Consider the following 20,105-nt stretch of genomic DNA (forward strand, 5'->3'; position numbering starts at 1 on the left):
AAACGGTGTGACTTGATCCTGAGAGCATCTTTTTAGCCAATTTTCCCTGCATTCTGCTGAAACGCTGTACCATCACCACCTGTAATATTTTCACTATTCCAGCAGTCACCTGGGAATTCATTAATAATCTGTTAATGAATGCAGCTTCCTTTGCTACGAGTTCCCTCTAGGGAGCGCAGCAGCCTGCAAGGCAGCGTACGGATTCTCTGTCTTAGCCAGCATAAGCTTCCTGCTGCAGAAACGCTGTGCTGCAGCTAGCAGCCTTCGCTTCTTCTCAGAGTTAGCTTGCAATTACTGAGCTGAACTCGGCACTACCAAGGCAGGGAGGTGCGTTGCCCAGGCAGTGAGCAAGTTTAAGCAACAAGTCATGCTTGACTGTCTGCATGATGAATGCAGCCGTTTACCATATGCATTTTTCGTGGCACCGAAAGTATCTATAGAACAAGGTCTGCAGTGTGAGTGCACATATTGGTTTTCTGTGATGAAGTCCACCCTAGATAAAGCCTGACACAAAGATTAACAGGACCCTTATTTGGCATGGAGCTTGCAGATCTTGAAGGAAAACAAAATCTAGATAAATGCAGTTAGTGTAAAGGCAATGAGGAGCAAAACCTGATAGGTAACTGTAGCATTTTTTGTGCTGTTAAAACTGAACTCTGCCCCACTAAATTTTCCTGTGAAAGATGTGGTGCTTTGACAGGCAACATTTTCCAGTGGACTGAGCTCAGAAGGATAGTTTGGGTCTCATAATGTTCATGTTTATGTTTAAGAAGAGCTTTGTATGTTTTTTAAGCTATTTCCATTGGATTGTCATCTAGTTTTTTGTTGCCCAGCTAAACAGCTTTTCTAAATGTGTCAGGTTTGCTTGGTTCCAGCTGAATTAACACCTGTTGCAAATGAAGCTCTGCTATCAGAAACCAGGTACTTGGGAGCAAAGGTGGCTTTCAAAAGCTCTGGCCTTCACTTAGATTGTGGCAATTTGACTTCTACACATTCCTTACTGCAGTGAAGCAAATGGAGTTCAGCCACTTCCTTCAGCTGCATCAGGATTTCAGTCCAAACTTCTGCTCTCCCAGGATTGTATTCTTCACTGAATTAGATGCAGGTTAATTACAGACTCATGAAACAACAGAAATCCTTTGTTCCTACTACCTCTCGGTTTTGTCTTGTTTGAAACTAATATTCCAGCAGTTCCAGATACTCAAATTTCCAAACTTATAATTGTTTTCTATATATTTATGTACCTGTGTGTACATACATAAACATCAATACAATTTTTATCCTTCAGGCAGAATTGTGTTAGGTTTCTGTCCCAAGTGCTTGCCTTCTTTCAAACATCTACTCCACCCTGAAAACCTTCGTTTTCCCTGGATTCAGCTTCAGCACCACTGGTTGCTATTTATTCCTCCAGTAGAGCTGCCTCTCAGGGAGGCTCTAGGACTTCACAGGGTAAGATCAAAGGGCAATTCAGCCTGTACCATACGTCCTTGGTTGTACTAATTAACAGGACTGATCTAATGCTCTAATAACTTCACTCACAATGACTTTCCCAGTGCCTTTTCCTGACTGGTCCCCTATATTTTTCAGGGGACACCTTCATTCCCTGGTTTGGTCTCCATTCTTGGTTACCTCTGCTATCACGTTTCCCCTTAGCTTGGCCCTGAGTTAAATATCCCCTGTCACATGACTCTGTACTTACTCCCGCTGCATGGTCAACTAGGCTGAATTTAGCTCATTTGAGGATGATCTTAGCCCTTTTAAAGAACCGGCTCATCCCATTTTAATATCTTTTACTGATAGGTCAGCTGTAGCTGTACCTATTCTTCAGTCCTCCCCCCCACCCCAAGTTATCACTGTGGAGCAGTTTATTTAGAAAAAAAATAAAGTTAATTACAAAAGCATCAAAAATGTAAAAGCTTTCTTCATAAAAATCTGTGATGACATTGTTTAGGTTTTCTTTCTCTTCTGAAACACTTCATTAAATGTTTCAGCTCACTCTAACTTGTGTGTCTAAATAAAAGTTCAAACCGAAAATTTCACTCAGCGTAAATTAAATCTCTGCTTTTTCTTTTTGAAGATTTACTATCAATTTTTGTATGGTCTGGACTAGTACAAACTTTATTCTGAGTATCTTGTGACTACTTTTCAAATTGTTGCTTGTCTGTTGTGAGTAAGAAGGAATACAAAAGGACTTTATGAGACTTGCAGCTGTTGCAACCACCATCAAAATCTTTCTCCTGTTTCTTCAGGTGTGAATATTGATAAACATGAAAATCATCTAGTCCTCATCTTACTTAGGATATCACACCCTACATATTTGGTTTAGGAATTACAAACTGTTAATGTGCTTTGAGTTCAGTCAAATTGCATGGCAGTTTTCTACAGCTGATCAACAGAAGTTTTCTTAAGTTCATAGTGTATAGCAAGTACTTCATATGCCCAGAAGCCACCTATGCTTGGTAGAATTCTGCAGTGTTACTGATGTTTTCTATATGTTCTATGTTCTTTTGGAAATTTCTCTTGCGGTAAAAAAGTCTTGTGTTTCGAGTTACAGGATAGCTGGTGACCTTACAAAGGTTTTGTATAATTTTTATTTCAAAATAAACTATGTAGGATGTTTCAGTTGAAGATTCAGAAGAGTTTGGATCAGAATTCTTAAAATGAAAAATCCAGAAGCACCCAACTATAAGGAAATTTGTATCAGTTTCTGACTGCATGACTGAGGAGTCTACTTGTAACTACAGTGATTCATCTGAAAGATGTATCTTGAGGTTGAATCTGGGGAAGCATACAATAAGTTTACTTTTCCCTAAAAAAAAAGATATCCCTTTTTTTCCATCCAATTCAAGCATTCAACTCAGTTTATTATGAGCATTTATTAGGATATACATTGAAGTGACTAGAACAGGGAAGGGAGACAAACTGGGAGACAAATTAATCAGTTCTATCTTAAATTATAGTAAACACAAGCATAGCTGCTCACTGCCACGGAACAGTTCAAGCTGAGATCTGCAGTAGTTCAGAATTTGAAAATCCACTGCAGGACTGCAGATTCGTTTTTGCCAGCTTCTTTATCATTAATATTTTTCCATATTTCACTGAAAAACATGATAAGAAATACTGAGAAAAAAATCTAAATTTGCAAAGATTCAGACAAGTGTAAATCTCAAAGCACTTGTTTCCATAGTCCAGGTTTCTCATCTTGTGTCATGGGCATTGGGAGGGACAGAGTATTCCAGAAGTATTTGCAACATGTGAGCATTTCAGAATAGTACTTAGAAGCTTCTTGAATACATACACTCCTGTGTCCACTTGTTGTACCTGTGGAGTGTGCATGAGGTGCTCTGGTGCCGCTGGATGAACTCTGCAGACACTCTGTGGGGCAGCAGGAACCAACCAGCACAGGAACTGCTGTTCTCCTGCCTGCAGCATCTCTCTGCCCAGCACAGCCGTGGCACTGCCAGGTGAACTTTCCTCTGCCACATACTCACCCACACCTTGCAGCAGCATATGACCAACTAAGCAACCTGAGGTCTTAGGGCAGCCTGACATAATGCCCCAAAAAGTAGCTAGGGGATTGTTTTATATTTCTAAGAAACTGCTAGTGCCAAAGGCATTCCGTGTTATTTTTGTTTCTTTTACCTACCCCACTCTAGGTTGCTGAATTAAAAATGTGAAAGAATGTAAGTTTAAGAATAAATACTAAAAACGTTTTCTGAAAGATCTCTGCTGTTTAGGGTTGCACTTAGGTGAGTCCTATCCCCTTTGTATATAGTTTAGATTATCATTATGATCCCTTTAGCTTTACAGTTAATAATCTCTGAAAAGATCTCATTCAGCACATTTGTTACATCTGATATCATTTGTTTTCCTTGTCTTGCGGAATTTTCTCATCTCCTGATTTTCAACCACCTGACAACCTGAGGTAATCAGAGTTTCTGAGTGGGAAATCTGTCAACACATTCATTATTCCCTCGGGGTGAAGTCATTCCGTATTAGCAGTACTTTTAAATTGCCATGTTTCTGCTCCTGGTGAACGTTCCCTGTGAGCATGTATTGGTTCATAAGACTTGACACCGATAATTTCTGAAAACTTCAGACCTCTAAGCGGAGCATGAACAATCAGGAGAAGCAATCATGATACAAAAATGGAGGTTTTGTGATTTAGGACAGAATAATCTATTTGATGAATAGCACATTTTGGGTGCTTTCATGTGGTGTGACTTTGCTTCCTTGGTGGAAACAAAAGAAAAGCAAAGTTGACTTGTAGCCAAATCTAAATCCACTCACAGCTTGGTCAAAAACTGGATTGCTGCTGTTGCTGCTGTTGCTGCTTCTTCACCCCTAAACTATAACTGGGACACCATGAAAGTTCAAGGAAGCCAATCCAAAGAGAGTAGGCTTTTCCTTTATAAGATTAATTTTACTTAATTGTGAATGCAAAGAGGAAATAAAGAACTACATCATTCAGTTGTGATAGGGCAGTCGTGCTATGGTGATACGAAAGGTAGGTGTGAATACAGAGTAAAAATAGCAAAAATACCTAAAAATAAAAAAAAAAAAAGAAAGGTACATGCTTTAAATTAAGAGTAAAGATTAGTTTTAATTGATGGAGAAATTACCTGTTAAGATGAAAGTTTTAACTAAACTACCAAGTCTAACTAAACTACCAGGTTCAATGACAAAGTCTGGGCATCTGAAGGTAAGATCCTCATGTGGCCCCTTTGTTTTAAGTAATAACATGAAGTATCTTTGTATATATAAGGTAATTGGTTACAATCATACTATTTTATCTTAATATAAGGAAGATAAAAAATGGTTTGTTGGCTGTTTGGCATTCATGATATTTCTTTGAATCCCTCCAGAAGTCCAACCTCCTGTGTCTTGTGTCATCACTATACCCTAGTCATCATATATCCTCTTTAGCCTAAGCAATGCCGTATCAACCCAAACTGCCTGTAATAATTCCTGATACGTGTTAAAATACTATTCATTTGTAAATCCTCTCTCTAATTGCTATTATATACTGCTCCCTAGATTATTGTATGTCAAATACCTCGCTGCATTCCTTGTTTAAGTGGTAGCAGCATAGACCTCTATTGTAATTCAAATAGATGAGGAAAGGGTGAAGAAAGGCTACAACTGAGGGAATCGTCATTAACTTTGATACAAGATGGTTCAGGCCCCATTCCCCCAACTTCTGCTGGAAGACCTGCCCCTCAGAAAGTCTAACCATCGTCCCCAGAAGCCCTTGCCCCTTTTCCAGCCATATGACCCCCTTAGCTCAGAAGTGTATCAGATCCCTCAGGCCCAGGAAGTCATCTCTTTGTCCATGAGAGTCACAATTTTGTCATGCTCATGGCCATACCCCATGTGATCTCAGAACCCCCTGTAATTGTTGACATCTGAAACTCTGTCTTTTTCATTACCCCAGAAGTGTGTCAAAGGCACTCGTATGTACATATATATACACATACATACATACATACATAAATACGTGTGTGTGTATATAAAGATCCATGTGAGAGTGTACAAAGTGTATCAATGTGTGTTTATACATAGTTACACTCCTTTATAAATATATAAGGACTATATTTATAAAGTGCATGTATAAAAATGTTAGTAAGAGATAATAAAGTTAGGTCAAAATTGTAGGTAAACAGAAAGAGAATTAAATAAAAGGAAAGTACAGCTGAAGGGTGTGGGAGTGTGTCAGAGGGAGTGCGGGGACATGGAGAAATGTGAATATGTGTTGTGCAAAGGGCTGAGCCTGTGAAGGTAACCAAGAGGCCATCGCCCTGCCCCGGCTCATCAAAAGAACAGACGAGACCCCTGAATCTGACCAAGAGGCCCCCTTCACCCCACCTTCAAACCACCCAGATCACCAAACAGTATTGCTGGGGCAGACTTTGTCCTGTGCTAAAAAGTAAACGTAACATTGCATCACTAAAGGAGAAAGCCAGAACAAAAAATCCCCCAGCTTTGCAGGAACATGTGTGTAGGGACAGCTACACCCCAAAGGGTTTTCCTAAAAAGACCGTGTGTGTTGGAGAGAAGATGGTTGGCCTGGGATTTTGGAAACAAAAGTTTGTTGGGCAGGGTGGGAGGCAACTTTTGCCTGCATCTCAGTGTGACAACAGCTACTTGTAATACCATGACAGTGATTATCCTGCATGTCAGGGGTTGTCCTTTCCCTTATCTTTATGTTGACAAAGATTTTATAGCACTTTTTGAAAACATTACTGGTGCTTTTAAACGAGCCTTTAGACAAGCTGTTAAACTAAAATAATTTTCACTGCTTTGTTACTAAGAATGAAGTAGAGGCTTCTGTGATGGACTGTTTTAACAGGATGCTAGAAACCAAGATGTGGGTATGTCTTGCAGCACAGTTACCATTTGTTGCCTCAGTGTGTTACTGGAGTTTATTATAAAGAGCTACAACCACACCTTCCACAGCACTGTCAGAGTCAGACCTGTGGATGGGAAACCTCCCAGCTCTGCAAGGAAAATCATGTCTGTGAATTGGTGCAAAATTAGAGTAAATATGCTTCTACTCAGAAAAAAAGACCATGTGAGGATGTCTAGAACAAAAGAAAGATTTGACAACAGTTATGAGCAGAGGTTCACAGGCAGTAGATGAAACTGAAAAAGAATTGGATACCCGTGTGCTGATTAATTGGCTATAGGTACCAGGATATCAAGGTGATGTTTTATTCCGATGAGCTTTAAGAAGTTAACACTGTTGAGGACAGAATCTGCAAAACTGAAAAGTTTCTAGCAGTAAAAAGGCAAGGAAGGAAGAAACAGCTGTTTGTAAAGTGGTGTTGCTGGCCCTAGACATTTAACAGCTGGTTAAAAGCCTCTCAATTCTATGATGTTTAGCAGTTGGAGCCAGAGTGGGAGAAAAAGAATGGTAAACTGCAGCTTTTACATCATGCTCCCCAACAATGCTTACACCAGCATTTCCCCACAAAAACAATGTGTTGTGCATTTGAACTTTATTTCAACAATTTGAACTTTAGCAAACAGCTATTCCAAGCCCCTGAGAGCTGTCAGGCCAGTGGGAGGTGGGGATTGCAGAAGTACAATACCCAGACAGCTGGAATAATATTAATAGTGCTGCTGGGTAAGACATGGCATTATTCTTTGCAGCAAGTCCTTTATCCATCTATATGCATATTGCTGGAATATGTAAACGCTTCATTCCGATAACAGATCTCTACCTGTTGACCTGGTCCTCAGTCCTGCAATTAGGAAAGCAAAGTGTAAAACGTTTGAAAATTCTTGTACTTTTTGTACAGCTGGGAAGCTAGCAATTTTTTTTGAAACTTCTCCTGGGAGTGCCAGTGACAAGTTTCTCTTTTCAGCTGACATGTGTGGAAGGTTTATCTTGATCTACCTCTACACAAAATCTTGCTGAGCACCAGCTGGTTGGACATTTATTGGTCACATAATCATGCTCTGTTCTCACAAATGGTAACAGCAGTGAGATTATTACAGCAGCACAACACAAGCTGCATAATGTGCCAGTGAGCCAATCTAATATTGACACAGGCAGCACTGAAATAAATACAAAGTAAAATAAGTGCATCTTATTTCACAGTGGAAAGAAAGTTGTGGAGTTGCATCTGCTGCCCTGGAAGGTTCTGGAATTTTAAGAAAGCACACCATCATGTAGTAAAGAATAAAATAGTAAAAGGAGTAGTAAAAGAATTAAAAGGACCCTTCTTTGTACATAAATTATTGAAGAGCCCAAGTGGAGTAGAAGGTATATTCTATAGCCTCTTTTTCAAAAGCTGTATCATTTTTCTAAACAAGTTTCAGAATTATTATGCAACACATTAAAACCATGGCTGAAAACAGGGCCAAAGATGTGATCAGATGTGTCTTCCAGGCTGTTGTGGCCAAGTTGCAAACGCTGGGAAAGGAGGAGGTCTCCAGGGTTATTGAGAGACACATCACAGCCCCGAAGGGACAGCCTTCCTCAAACCATTAAAAGAAAAAGGATGGCTAGTGCCAGGCTGCATTCCAGCCACAACAAGAAATAAAAGAATAACAAACCCTACTGAACAGTCCAAAAGAAACAAGAACTCCAGAGGAAGACTGCCCATTCTACTACTAGAAAAGGAGATACATTTTAACGAGGCTGATTTTTGTTTATGGCTGACTAGAATAACTACCAAACCCAAACTGGATTCATTTGAAGTGGCCCAAATGCAGACAAGCATCAAGAAAACCTTGTTCCTTGTCTTGTGCCTTGAAATGCCTTTGCTTTCAGCTAGAACTCAGTTTGCTACCTGCCAGCCCACCCCCTCCCCTGGACTTGAATGGGAAAGGTTGTGTAGGTCTGAACAACCATGCTGGATCTATGCTGCAAAATTGTTGAAGACAAGAGTGAGTCTGATGAATTACTCATTGGCATCTACTTTCAGCTTGCTGGATGTTACATTAGGAGACATCTCATTCTGAGTTTGTAAGGCACAATCTGCTACGTAAGGTGTGGGTGATCTAGAAGTTGCCTTCAGGAGTTCATCTGTCCTAACAGGAGATGTGTTTAATGCTGCATCATACTCAGGAGAGCCATTCACATTAGAGAGGCCTTTTGGTAAGTACAGTCCCCTGCCCTCGTCACACTGCACAACTCAGTTGTGTTTCAGAAATGGCAGCTCAGCTGTCATTTATCCAATGGATGTGGGCTTTTGGGGAAAACCCATTGGGAACTTTTCCTTATGCCCTTCCACATGTTCCTGTAAAGTTGATTACTAGGCCATGTTGCCCATATCTTGTAGCACAGCACGAAGGCTGCCCAAGTAATACTGTGTGTTGATCTGGTGGTTTTTTCAGTAGCCTTGTTAACTGCTGGTCCCATAACTGTATTTTCTTCTTATTTAATTTTTTTCTATTCATATTTAAACTTTCTTAATTTCTGTACCTCCTACTGAGTGATATTTTATATGTAAACTTTTTCAAATATAAGTTCATTTTGTGTATGTATGCATTATACATATTTATACACTCCTTTCTGTGTATCTTTATAGCGGTCCCAGAAAGCATTGATAACACGTGGCTTACAGCTGCATCAAAATGGTGGCCTCACATGGGTGCAATGATGCCATTTGGGGAGGCCTGACCTAGTTAGGGGCGACAAGCCGGAGACATGATGGGAAAATGGAGAGGGTTTGTGGGGCAGAGGGGTCACACGTGGTCACAAGGGGTTGGACTGGCAGTAGGAGAGGGCAAGCGTGCCCTGTCTTACCTTGTGTGACACTGTCCTGACTCTTCCCAGAACCTAAAAGAGGACGGGGGAAAGGGGGACAAGATCTTTTCTTTCAGGCAGCAGAATACCCATTCAGCAGTTTCTGTGGTCTGTTCGCAATTAGTACCTCTGCACTTCTCTTGTGTGAAGATTTTTTAACTGTTAGATCAGCTTAGGCACAAGAAGGAAAAATTTATAACAAAACTTAAATTTAACTTTTAAAAATTATTTTTAAATTTTTAAATTTAATAATTAAAATTATTTAGGGGCAGGAGAGTGAAGAACAGCTTTTATGATCACCACACAGCTTTCCCTGAATTATCCATTTTTAGGCAATTAAAACAGAGACACTTGTACCCTCCATGTGTGGTCCGATTGATTACGAACTGCTGGAAGACACTGAAGTTAATATATGAGAGAACATGGAGATAAGTAGGAGCAACACAGGCTCCCACTGAAAAGGAAGTCTTCTCAAAACACTCTGGTTTCCTTCTAAAGGAGGCCAACATGTCTTGAGGACAGAAGATCAGCAGTGATGTCATACATTTGCACTGTGGTTAGACTTTCAATACAGTTTCATGAAATTTTCATGAAGTAGCTAGAAACCTAGAAACTAGAAAGCTAGCAGACGAGATGAAACTCCTGTGCTGGATGTACAGGTCCTTGGAGAACCACTTACAAGTGGTTATCAGTGAGTCACTGTCAGTAAAAGGACAGATTGGAACCAGGTGCACAAGATTAACTCCTTGGTACAGCAACTAATTAGCGTTTCATTAGTGATGTGGATAATGTTATACCAAGTGTATTTACTAGACAACAGTGAAAGGAGAGGGACTTGCAGTTTACCGGAGAAAAGGAAGAGAAAGCAGTTATTTTGGTATGTCGCTGTACTGTTTCTGATGAAAAAAAAATGTTAGTAGAAACAAGAGCAGGGTGCTGCTCTTAAACACAGATACTCAACTGCACAAATACATGAAAGAGGTAACAAGGATTCAAGAAGGTATTTTGTATAAATGTTGTAATGATGTGCAAGAGGAACAGGAGTCACTAATGTCATCCTGCTGTGCCAGAAGTCAATACTCTGCCAGGATCTATCAACAAAAGTCTGGTTTGAGGTGTGCAAAGCGATTCTTTTATTCCCTTCAGTATTTTCAAGGCCACAACTAAAATACTTCGTCATTCTGAGGCAAGGTTCTTCACGGAAGATAGACAGAAAGTCTGCAGGAGAGTAACAAGAAGACTTAGAGCTCTGGAGAGTGTGGCATATGAAAAAATGAATCAAGACTGATAAAGCTGAATAAGAGAAGACAAGGGTGATTTCAAAGTAGTGTTGCTTAGCACTGCAGAGAGGGGTAGTCTGCTGTTTTGTTGCTTTTAGACTGCGAAAGAAGTACTTGCATCAAGTTGCAGCAGGGAAGATACAGATCAGATATTAAGAACATTTTAATAATGAAGATAATAAACCAGTAGCCTAAATTGCCTATGGAGATTGTAAAATTCCCCTGATTGGAAATTTTTAAGAACAGATTAAGAAAATTTCAGGAATGTATTTGGCAGTTAGTTCCTCCTTGGGGCATTTAGATGGTCTAGATGACCTCCTGAGACCTCTTCTAATCTATGATTTATTGAGAAACTTTTATGCATTAAATTATTAGATTTCTCATTCTTTGAAACAGGAACCATAGTTTTGTATTTGTACAGTGCACAGCCGAGCAATCCAAGGCTAGAGACTGTAGTCATTATCGAAACTATAGTGATAATGATATCTAATCAGCATGTTGTGTTGGAACCTAACGGTAAAACTGTGAGTCACTGTGCTGTCGATGATGTGGTGAGCTGACCCTGGCTGGCTGCCAGGTGCCCACCGAGCCGCTCCGTCACTGGTCACTGCCTCAGCTGGACGGAGATGAGAAGGTAAGGACAAAAGGCTCCTGGGTCAAGGTAACAACAGGCAGACCACTCAGGAATTACCGTCACAGGCAAAACCAACTTGCTTTGGGAAAAACTAATTTATTGCCTATTAACACCAGAGGAGGACAATGAGAAACAAGAACAAATCTAAAAAAACCTCCTCCCCATCCATCCCTTCCCAGGTTCAACTTCCCTCCTGAATTCTCTCCCTCCTCACCCCTCGTGGTGCCGGGGGATGGGGACCGGGGGCTGCGGTCAGTTCACACCTCGTGTCCGCCGCTCCTGCCCCCTCGCCCCCTGCCCGGCCCGGCCCGGCCCGGCCCCCCGCGGGCGCAGCCCCTCGGGCCCAGCCCGGCCCGGCCCGGCCCCCCGCGGGGGCACCGGCCCTGCCCCAGCCCGGCCCGGCCCGGGCTCCTCTCCCCGCGGGGCCGCGGGCCCTGCCCGGAGCTGCTCCAGCGCCGCCGCCCGCGGGTCACGGCCCCCCTGCGGGCACCCCCTGCCCCGGGGGGGGCCCTGCCCGGGCTGCGGGGGGGGAGCTGCTCCCCCGGGGGCTCCGCGGGCTGGGGGCACGGCCCGCCCCGCCGGGGGCCGCCCCGCGGGCTGGGGGAGCCGCTGCTGCGGCGCCTGGAGCCCCCCGGCCTCCCCCTGCCCCGGCCCGGGGGCCGCGGGGCTGCTGGGCTCGGTCGCACTTAAATACACGGTCTGAAATACACGATCCCTGCGGCTGCCACCGGCACCGACGGGCTCGGCCTTGCCCAGCACCGGGCCCGGCTCGGAGCCGCTGGCACGGGCTGCGCCGGGCACGGGGGCAGCTTCTGGAAGCTTCTCACAGAGGCCGCCCCTGTGCCCCCCCCCCCGCCACCAAAACCTTGCCCTGCAAGCACAACACAACCATGTTTCAGAATTACCCAGCATCGTTCAAATTTTCTTGGCTAATTTGAACTTTATTGGAAACTGTGACAGTGACTGGTATAGGTAAAAATTGTGGTTTGATTTAAATGATCTGTAATAGAAACCAGCAATGATAAACTCTAGTTTATCATTTTCATATGTTTTTGTCATTATAGTCACAAACCAAATGTAAGTCAAGATTGTTACTCATATTTGTTGGGGCCTTTAGTATTTGCTGTCTCCCAGAGCGCTGAGCAAGAGTTACTCAGCTCAGATGATTAATGACACCGTGTGCTGCTGAACCAGGGCTCTTGGATTTCTTACTGCTTTTCGCTACTCACCAATGGCCACACCACCGTAAAAAGTGTAGCAGATACTAACATGGCCACGTGGGTCAGCCCTTTGATAAAGTGGAATACTCCCTAAATCAATGATGTCCAATCTGTTGTGTAATGTCTTCGTTAAAATGGTTTTTTTCTTAAGTACTGTTTTGGATTGTTTTGAACTAGTAACAATGTATTTGTATTAACAGTATAGCATGTACGTGCCACTGCCCAGTATTTCGTGGCAGCTGTAGTCTAGAAGAGATGATACGCTATGACAAATCTAACAAATGCTTTATCCTGAAGAACTACAAAACAAATACTGTACAAACTGAAGCAGTTTAGAGAAGACATTTCAGGCAGCAGATGGAAGTGGGAAGCTATTTATAGCACACAGTAATGTTACACATCAGTTTTTGGAAGAAAATGTGGAAAAGAGTCTTTAATTTACTAAAACTGTAAGAGGAATTTTCTACATTATGCAATACTAAAAAGCAGAATATTGTAGCCCTTGTGGAGGGTTACATTAATGCAGTGATACTAATTAAATGCTCAAGCTAATTGACTCAGAACTAGTTTGATTGTGGATGGCACTGATACTGACAGGTAGACAGACCCTCAATTCTGTGTTTCAGACAAAGGAAACCCAAATATGATTTCACAGTAGCGTAAATTAGGGATGAACTTACTGAGGTAAATGTGTCTGAGCTGAAGACTGTTAACTGTGTTAGCTGGGGAACTGCCACCTTCATTCTGACCGCTGATAACAGGCAGTTCTTGACACAAACCTGAAATTTCAGATTTATTTATACAAGAAATCACAACTTTATATGTACTACGTATCCAAAGTCAGGTAGATACAGTCTAGTGTACAGACTAGATTCCTTAAATAGGAGATAATTTTCACCGAGTTTGTAGGACTTTGTGCCCCCACACACCCCATTACCATTGTTTCCACCAGACCTTAAAGCTTTCTTTTTCTGACTATGGGAAGACTGATAGCCACAGCTTAAGGACCAACATCATGTTCCCAAATTTTTCACTTCTCAGACTTTGATCATGCTACCCCAGTGCATGGATGGAGATCTTACTGCTACATAGTTGTAACAAACATACTTGAGAAAAGTTGCTGTTTGTGTATTTAGCTGATTTTAACCCTCTCAGGAAAACCTCTCCTCGGTTCCCACAAATAAGTAACTTTTTCCAGTTCACAGGAGTGTGTGTGGCTCTTTTCTGTGGTTCCGGAGACAGGTGGTTGAGCCACAGGTCACCTAGGCTTGGAAGCTCTTCTTCAGTTGTGTGATGGACTCTTTCTATGACTTGCCTAGTAGCTCCACAAAAGTCTGGGCATATTATTACAGCTGAGCTAGGATTTGTAGCGTGAGCTGTCTTCATTCAGGCAGGCATGAGGGAAACTTGTTGCAGGTAATAAGTGATACTCATGAGTACCTGAAAAATGCCTTTACTGTATTTCCATTCTTGTGTTTTGATTTTCAGCTAACTGCTGTTAACAGACTGCTTACAAGGTTCAACAGGTCAGTGACTATGTAGGGCCAGCCTTAATGGCTACAGAGAACAGTTAGACATATTTTAATAATCCTTAGGTGGTAATCAGTCAAAAATTAGTTTTTCATTGGCTTTTACACTGTCACCTTTATGTTAACTTCTAGCTGCATCCGAATGCTTGAGTCAAAACTCTACATGGATTATTCTTAGTGTTCACTTGAAGCAAGAGTACTTTAAACAGATTGGGTTTAAATGTGATTGAATAAGACTTTAAACCATCTCCACCTCCTCCTTTGTTCTTTGATATTCATCTGCATTGTTCAAAGGGCTAAGATAACAAAAAAATAGCTCTACAGAAAGAAGAGTGATTGGTTTTAGTTCCTTGAACTGATTCGTTGCAGGTTCAGGTGGGTACTGGAAATGATGCTACAGTGAAGGTGGGAATATCTGGATTTTATTGGGCAGGACTGCTGAAGTTAGTTCAAGTTATAAAACTGTACTATATTAGTGGACTTAACAGCTATAGAATTATGAAAAAAGACTAGAAGAAAATTATCCTGCACTACAAAATGTGAACTTTTTTTTTCATAGGTTGACATCTGTAATTTGTAAGTAGGTTGGAGGTTGTTCTAACAATCTCTATATACACAGAAATTTCTTTAGAAGATAGTAGATGTCCATTAGCCATGCTGATCCCCCTTTTTCTGTTTTAAAGCTGGAGTAACTGCATGTTTATGCCCTGATTTAGTTTTGCTTTAAGTATTTTCCTCTGTTCTAATCCATATAAGGAAAAGCTAATATTATAGTCAGCTTTATGAGAATAACTTCAGACTGGTAAAACTAGAATGATTGCCTCTCCTTTGCTCAAAATATTCAGTCTCTTTCCTAACTAATAATGTCAATCCTGTTGTGCTGCCAGAATGAAATATTGTTCAATCAGCCTCTTGTATGTTGAGCAGTGTCCAATGACTGATGACTGGCAGCTCATTACCTCCCACATAAACTGCTTCATGGGAAAAATTATAGAGTTTAAATCAATGAATTAATGAGTTTGTTACCATTTATTTGTTTTTCATTTCAGCTACATAATTCTAATAGAGTTAAATTTATTTGCTTTTCTTTACTAATCCAGTTCACAGCCTGCTAGTGTAGGCACTAGTGAGGGTTAAGCTGAAGCAAAAAACTTTTTTGTGAATCAGTGCCGTGCTAAAAACAGTTTAGTCAGGTTTGATGTAGCACTGGTCGATTAAAAAGTGCCTCCTGTCTCCTTGGTTTTCCGCACAGGGAACCTCTCACATTTAGCTTGGTGGGAGGCTAATTTTTTATCTGCCCTGAAACTCAGGTTCAGGCATCCTTGTCTGCAGAATGAGGTTGTTAATCAGGCAGCACAATCCTGCTAAGCTGCAGAGGAGCTTAAGCATTAGTTCTTAGCTAAGGCTGCGTGAGCATTTCCCAGCACCTGGGATGTGAAAACAATGCAAAGCAGCAACATGTGCATGTCACTGCAGCTTGCTGGCCTGCCAAGCACAGCATTCCACATGGTATGCATGCCCCTGTCCACCTTTTGTTTCCAATTGACTTGGTCCCCAGCTGTGCCGAAGAGATTTGCTTCGAGAAGTTGGTCATATTTTTCTTTAGAGAGTCTCTTAATGCAAATGTTCTGGAGTGTTTTACAAAGCAGATCTGACACCATGTAAAACATAAACTGAAGTCAGGTGACATGACTTGCACTGAAGCTGTCTTCTTTGCTGCCTAAAATAGACTGCTGAAGTTAAAAATATAGGCAAGTCTCTGTTAATTTTACAGTCAAGCAAAGACTTTTTGGAGAATTCCACAGGCAAGGTACATGATACAGTAAATCAAAAAACAAAAATTGCAGGTGCACAGAAATTGCAGTTTGTTCAAAAGTCCAATAAAGCTGAACATAGAGATCTCCTGGTGACATACTGAGCTAATACTTATTTACAGGTATGCTTTCTGCTTTCTAGCTTATATAATCTTCATCTGATCTCTAAAACTTAAAAACAGCCTGATCCTGATACAACTGACCAGAAGTCAACAAGGATAAATCTGGTCAGAAGCATGTACATTTAAACAACTACATTTTCTTTAAAAAATATTTCATGGTGACTCTTAAAGGCCAGTTCTGAGGGTTGATCTTAGTTCTAGTTCTTTAGAAAAACAAAATGAGAAATAATTCTATCCTGAAGATTTCTGTTTGGTCTTACAATTTTCCACAAATTATTTTCACAGGAAAACACTGCTTTTCTTCTGAATGTAGATATATTTCAGATTTTTTAATAGACAAAGGGCTTTTCAAAAGCTTTTTCAAAGGGTCCAGTACTAGTACAGTTTCATCTTGTCCATGTTCTTTAGTGTTTTTCTTTGTTTCAAATATACATTGATATTTCTGTATGATAATTATATCCTCTAATCTTAGCTCCCACGGAAAATAGACATGATCTAGCAGGCAGAGGCATTAGGTGTAGATGTAGTTCTGTTCAGTTCAGTGTAAGAACACAGACAAGCCAGATTTTTTTTTGGCTGATTCAGGCTTTGCTTGATCAGAACGGATCACAGGATCTAACACAGGATAGCTGAAATTTAGATTACATCAGTTGGTTCTGAATTTGATCTTGTTAACCACAGGAAATCCAAAATGGGAAAGAATCCTAAAGCTTTTCTTGAGCTGTAGGGACCACTTTAAACCCCAAAGCAAGATTTCTTTGTAAGGGTTCTTGAAGGTCTGAGTTACATTGATGATGTAATGTTAAGGAAAATATACTTTCTTTGAAAAGCATCTTATTTTTCTCTCCAGAGTTATGTTTAACACAGTTTGTGCTTCAAAAATGGATTAAAATACATGCTAATTCTCCAGCAGTGATTCTTTAGAGGACAGAGCAATGCTGTATTCACTTCTGCATGATTAATTCTTGATGACGAAAGAAATAATGAAATCACTCCAAAGTAAAGTGGCCAACAAAGATGAGAAGAAGGTAATCATATATGGAAGTTTTGGTCACACGTTGGCTCAGAGCCATTCATACAGTGCGTTAAAGATAGGTACAAAACAGTAGATAGCAAGTAGTGAGTAATGAAGGTAATTTTTACAGAGTGGAGACTGTGTCACCAATTCTGAGAACTACTGAGGCTTCAGAGAGGATGAGCAACTTGGGTACTGTCAGTTTTATGCTGTAGGCTAACATGAGATCTGAACAAGCTTGCTTCCATGACAGGGTAATTTTGTTTGCAGTGTCTCTGCACACTATTACAAGACGCATTGTCATGTATTCAGTATGTTCCTATATTTTATGAAGGCTGAAGAAATAGAAGGGTGTGCAGAGATCTGCAGTACTTGTGGGGGAGCTGAAGTTGCTGTCTTAATGTGAGGAGATTCAGGGTCTCGGTCTGGTTATTCAGAAAGAGCAGATGACTTAATCTTTAAGTACCTGTATAAAGAGAAGACTAAAAGCCTTTTCATCTGGGTGTTAAAGCAATAGGAACAGATCACCAGAAACTATAACCAGAAAACTTAAAATTGAAAGTTAACAGTACCCTTTCAGTAGCATGATTCTCTCCCCAAGATAAGTTACCAGAGATAATGTCCAAGTAAGACCTTTGTGGCAGATATCCATAAGGAAGAAGCAAGGCGTAAGCTAAAAATCAACACAACATATTTTTTGTCAATTGACAGGGGAAAAACCACAACACTGCACTTCAACCAGGAGATCTGGCGTCAGAGAAGGTTTCTGAAATCAGTGGAGGCTGCCTGAGAACTGAGCTTGGTAATGTCACACTGTTATGTCTGCCCTTTTTTCTGGATGATATATGTTATCTCAAATTATTTGGTTAAACGGCTGGAATGTATTAGCCTCAGATGTGGAAATGGTGCTAGATGTTCCGATTTTTCCTTGAATTCTGTGTCTGCAAATAACTTGGGAATTAAGTAATAAGAAGTAGGGTATGTGGAGTTCTGAGACAGAGCCCTTCTGCGAGTACCCCATTAGAAACTTAAGCCATGGACAAAATACTGCTGATGTAAAATTCCTATTAGTTTAGAGCTATAGAATATTTCTGTGTCCTGTTATTACCAAAAATGTATTTAATCTTTTAATTTGAGTTTTACATAGAACATTAGTGTTTAAAATTAAATAATATACATGCCCCACAGTTTTAAGTATTGGAATAAGCAACTGCTATGTTAGTAAATACCCACTAGGTTTTGTGTTTAAGGAAAAGAGACACAGAGTAGAAAGTAAAGACTTCAGAGGAAACACTGGCAAAAACACTTCAGACTTTGTTAAGAAGCAGATTTAGGATCGAGTCCACTTAAAAAGAATAATTTCAAGTCAATTTCATTTAATAGAATGAAACACTCTGTTGCTTTGAACTAGGACTGTTCTTTCGCTATATTTTTTTTCTTTCAGCTAGACTTAGTGCAACATCTATGTGAGTAATTTCTTTTCAAGTACTTTTCTGAGGTTTATGGGATGAAGTTGGACAAGCAAACACTGAAAGGCCATCTGAAAACTTTGTATTTCTTTAAAAATCAGTATCAACAAGGAAAAAAACCCAAAAAATGTTAGTTTTTTTTTACAATAGTTTGTTCTCAAAAGACCTGTGTGTGTTTGCTTGGCATTTTCATTTTGATGTGAATATGTATAACTTTATGGTTTTTCTGAGAATCTTAGTCCCTGAATAGAAGAAACAATCCTGAGTTTGTAACTTGAAACTATGTGTGTGAGAAATGAGGTATTTCAGTTAAAAAACCAAAAAAAAAACCAAAAAACCCACATTTGCTTTTAAAATTGCAGAACATTTTTAAAGCAGCTGAAATGGTGAACTGACAAGCATCTGGGCTAAAGCCAATCTTTGTAAGACAAGACCAGAATATAATTTTTAAGATCTGAGAACCACAAAACCAAGGGTGCAGCGACAGAAAGCCAGGCTGCTAATACAGAATGTACTGCCTACGGATCTGAGAACAGTGCCTCAAATTGGTAACACACAGCAACAATCAGCGGCCGGTTTCAACATTGTTCTTCATTTCATAGACTCATACAGATTTCAGTAGATGTTTAACATTTCTCCAGCATTCATTTGTACAGTTATAAATCACTTGATACTTTTGTTTTTCAAGTTTCACACAAGATTTCTTTTGCAAATGATTTGTTGAGTTCCCAAGTGGTCTGCTAATGTTGAGGAATGGGGAACCTCCATCACATAGCTGTGTGGAGGCGGTGTAAGAAAGCAAAACATGTAATTATAAAGTCTGTTCATTCTCCAATAGTACGAGATGACTCAAGAATGTTGTGCACATAGAATCTATATTAAAGGGGAGGTTGGGAGACAAAGATCCAGACAGCTATACACTGGTCAGAGTAATTTAGAAAACATGCAGAGCTTTAGAACAGTTCTTTTAAGGTAAAGACAAATACAGAAATAGAGGAGAGTAGAATGAAATGCTGAAGTAGTTTGAGCTATACTAGTCTGATACCTGTATATGTAGAAGTGCAGTACATCTCATCTAACTTCAGTAAAGCACACCTTTTGTTGACAAATAGGAAACTATAGGATTGAAAAGTGGGATTTAGAAAAGGATTTGTAGGGCTGTACCTCAGTAGATAATAACTCTAGCAATGAAAGGAAAGCTCTTGTGTAGAAGAGGGTTAGCTTTGAAATTCCGCAGGGTGAGTGTTGGAATTGAATCTTTAATACTTGTTTTGATTACTTGGACACAAAAGCTAGAGATACGTTGATTAAATTTCCCGGTTATGCAAAGCGCACTCCCGATATCAAAGTGCTATACAGGAAGAACTACGTGACCTTGGGAACTACAGTAGTGTAAACAGGATGAAATTCAGTAGTACAAAATGCAAATCTAATGGAATGGAATGCAAGGACTGATAATAGACTAGTAACAAAAATTACTGTTTCAGCCAGAAGCTCATTATTTGGAAACACAGGAAAATTGCATTGGCAAGTAAAAACCTAGAAGCTTTGGCCTGTCTTAGCTGAATTATTTCCAGCAGAATTAGGGGAGTGTTAATGATGTTGGGCAAAGTTCTAGTTAACACATCAAAATAAGTTGTGAAGTTCTACTCATTCATATTCAAGAAACATAAAATTGGAGCAGATGCAAAGAAAGATTCTATTCTTACTATTCTAGTAGCCTTTCTTACAAGAAGATACCTCAAAAATAATCTTTACCCTAGCAA

The 20,105-nt window shown here is 40.3% G+C and overlaps 1 protein-coding gene across 5 annotated transcripts in view; it reads left to right on the forward strand.

Annotated features, from left to right (window-relative positions):
• The window catches only part of PRLR (prolactin receptor), a 123,146-nt gene that overhangs the window by 36,948 nt on the left and 66,093 nt on the right, over nucleotides 1-20,105 (forward strand). For 3 of the 5 annotated variants that reach the window (XM_040579212.1, XM_040579215.1, XM_040579208.1), the window contains exon 2: nucleotides 17,582-17,672. The gene's annotated coding sequence lies outside the window, so the exon portion shown is untranslated. Of the gene's footprint in view, nucleotides 1-8,432; nucleotides 8,606-16,705; nucleotides 16,884-17,581; nucleotides 17,673-20,105 lie in introns of all 5 variants that reach the window. The other 2 variants (XM_040579209.1, XM_040579210.1) reach the window with 2 other exon arrangements.

The sequence above is a fragment of the Falco naumanni genome, chromosome Z, assembly GCF_017639655.2.
Source record: "Falco naumanni isolate bFalNau1 chromosome Z, bFalNau1.pat, whole genome shotgun sequence".
NCBI classification, from domain to species: Eukaryota; Metazoa; Chordata; class Aves; order Falconiformes; family Falconidae; genus Falco; species Falco naumanni.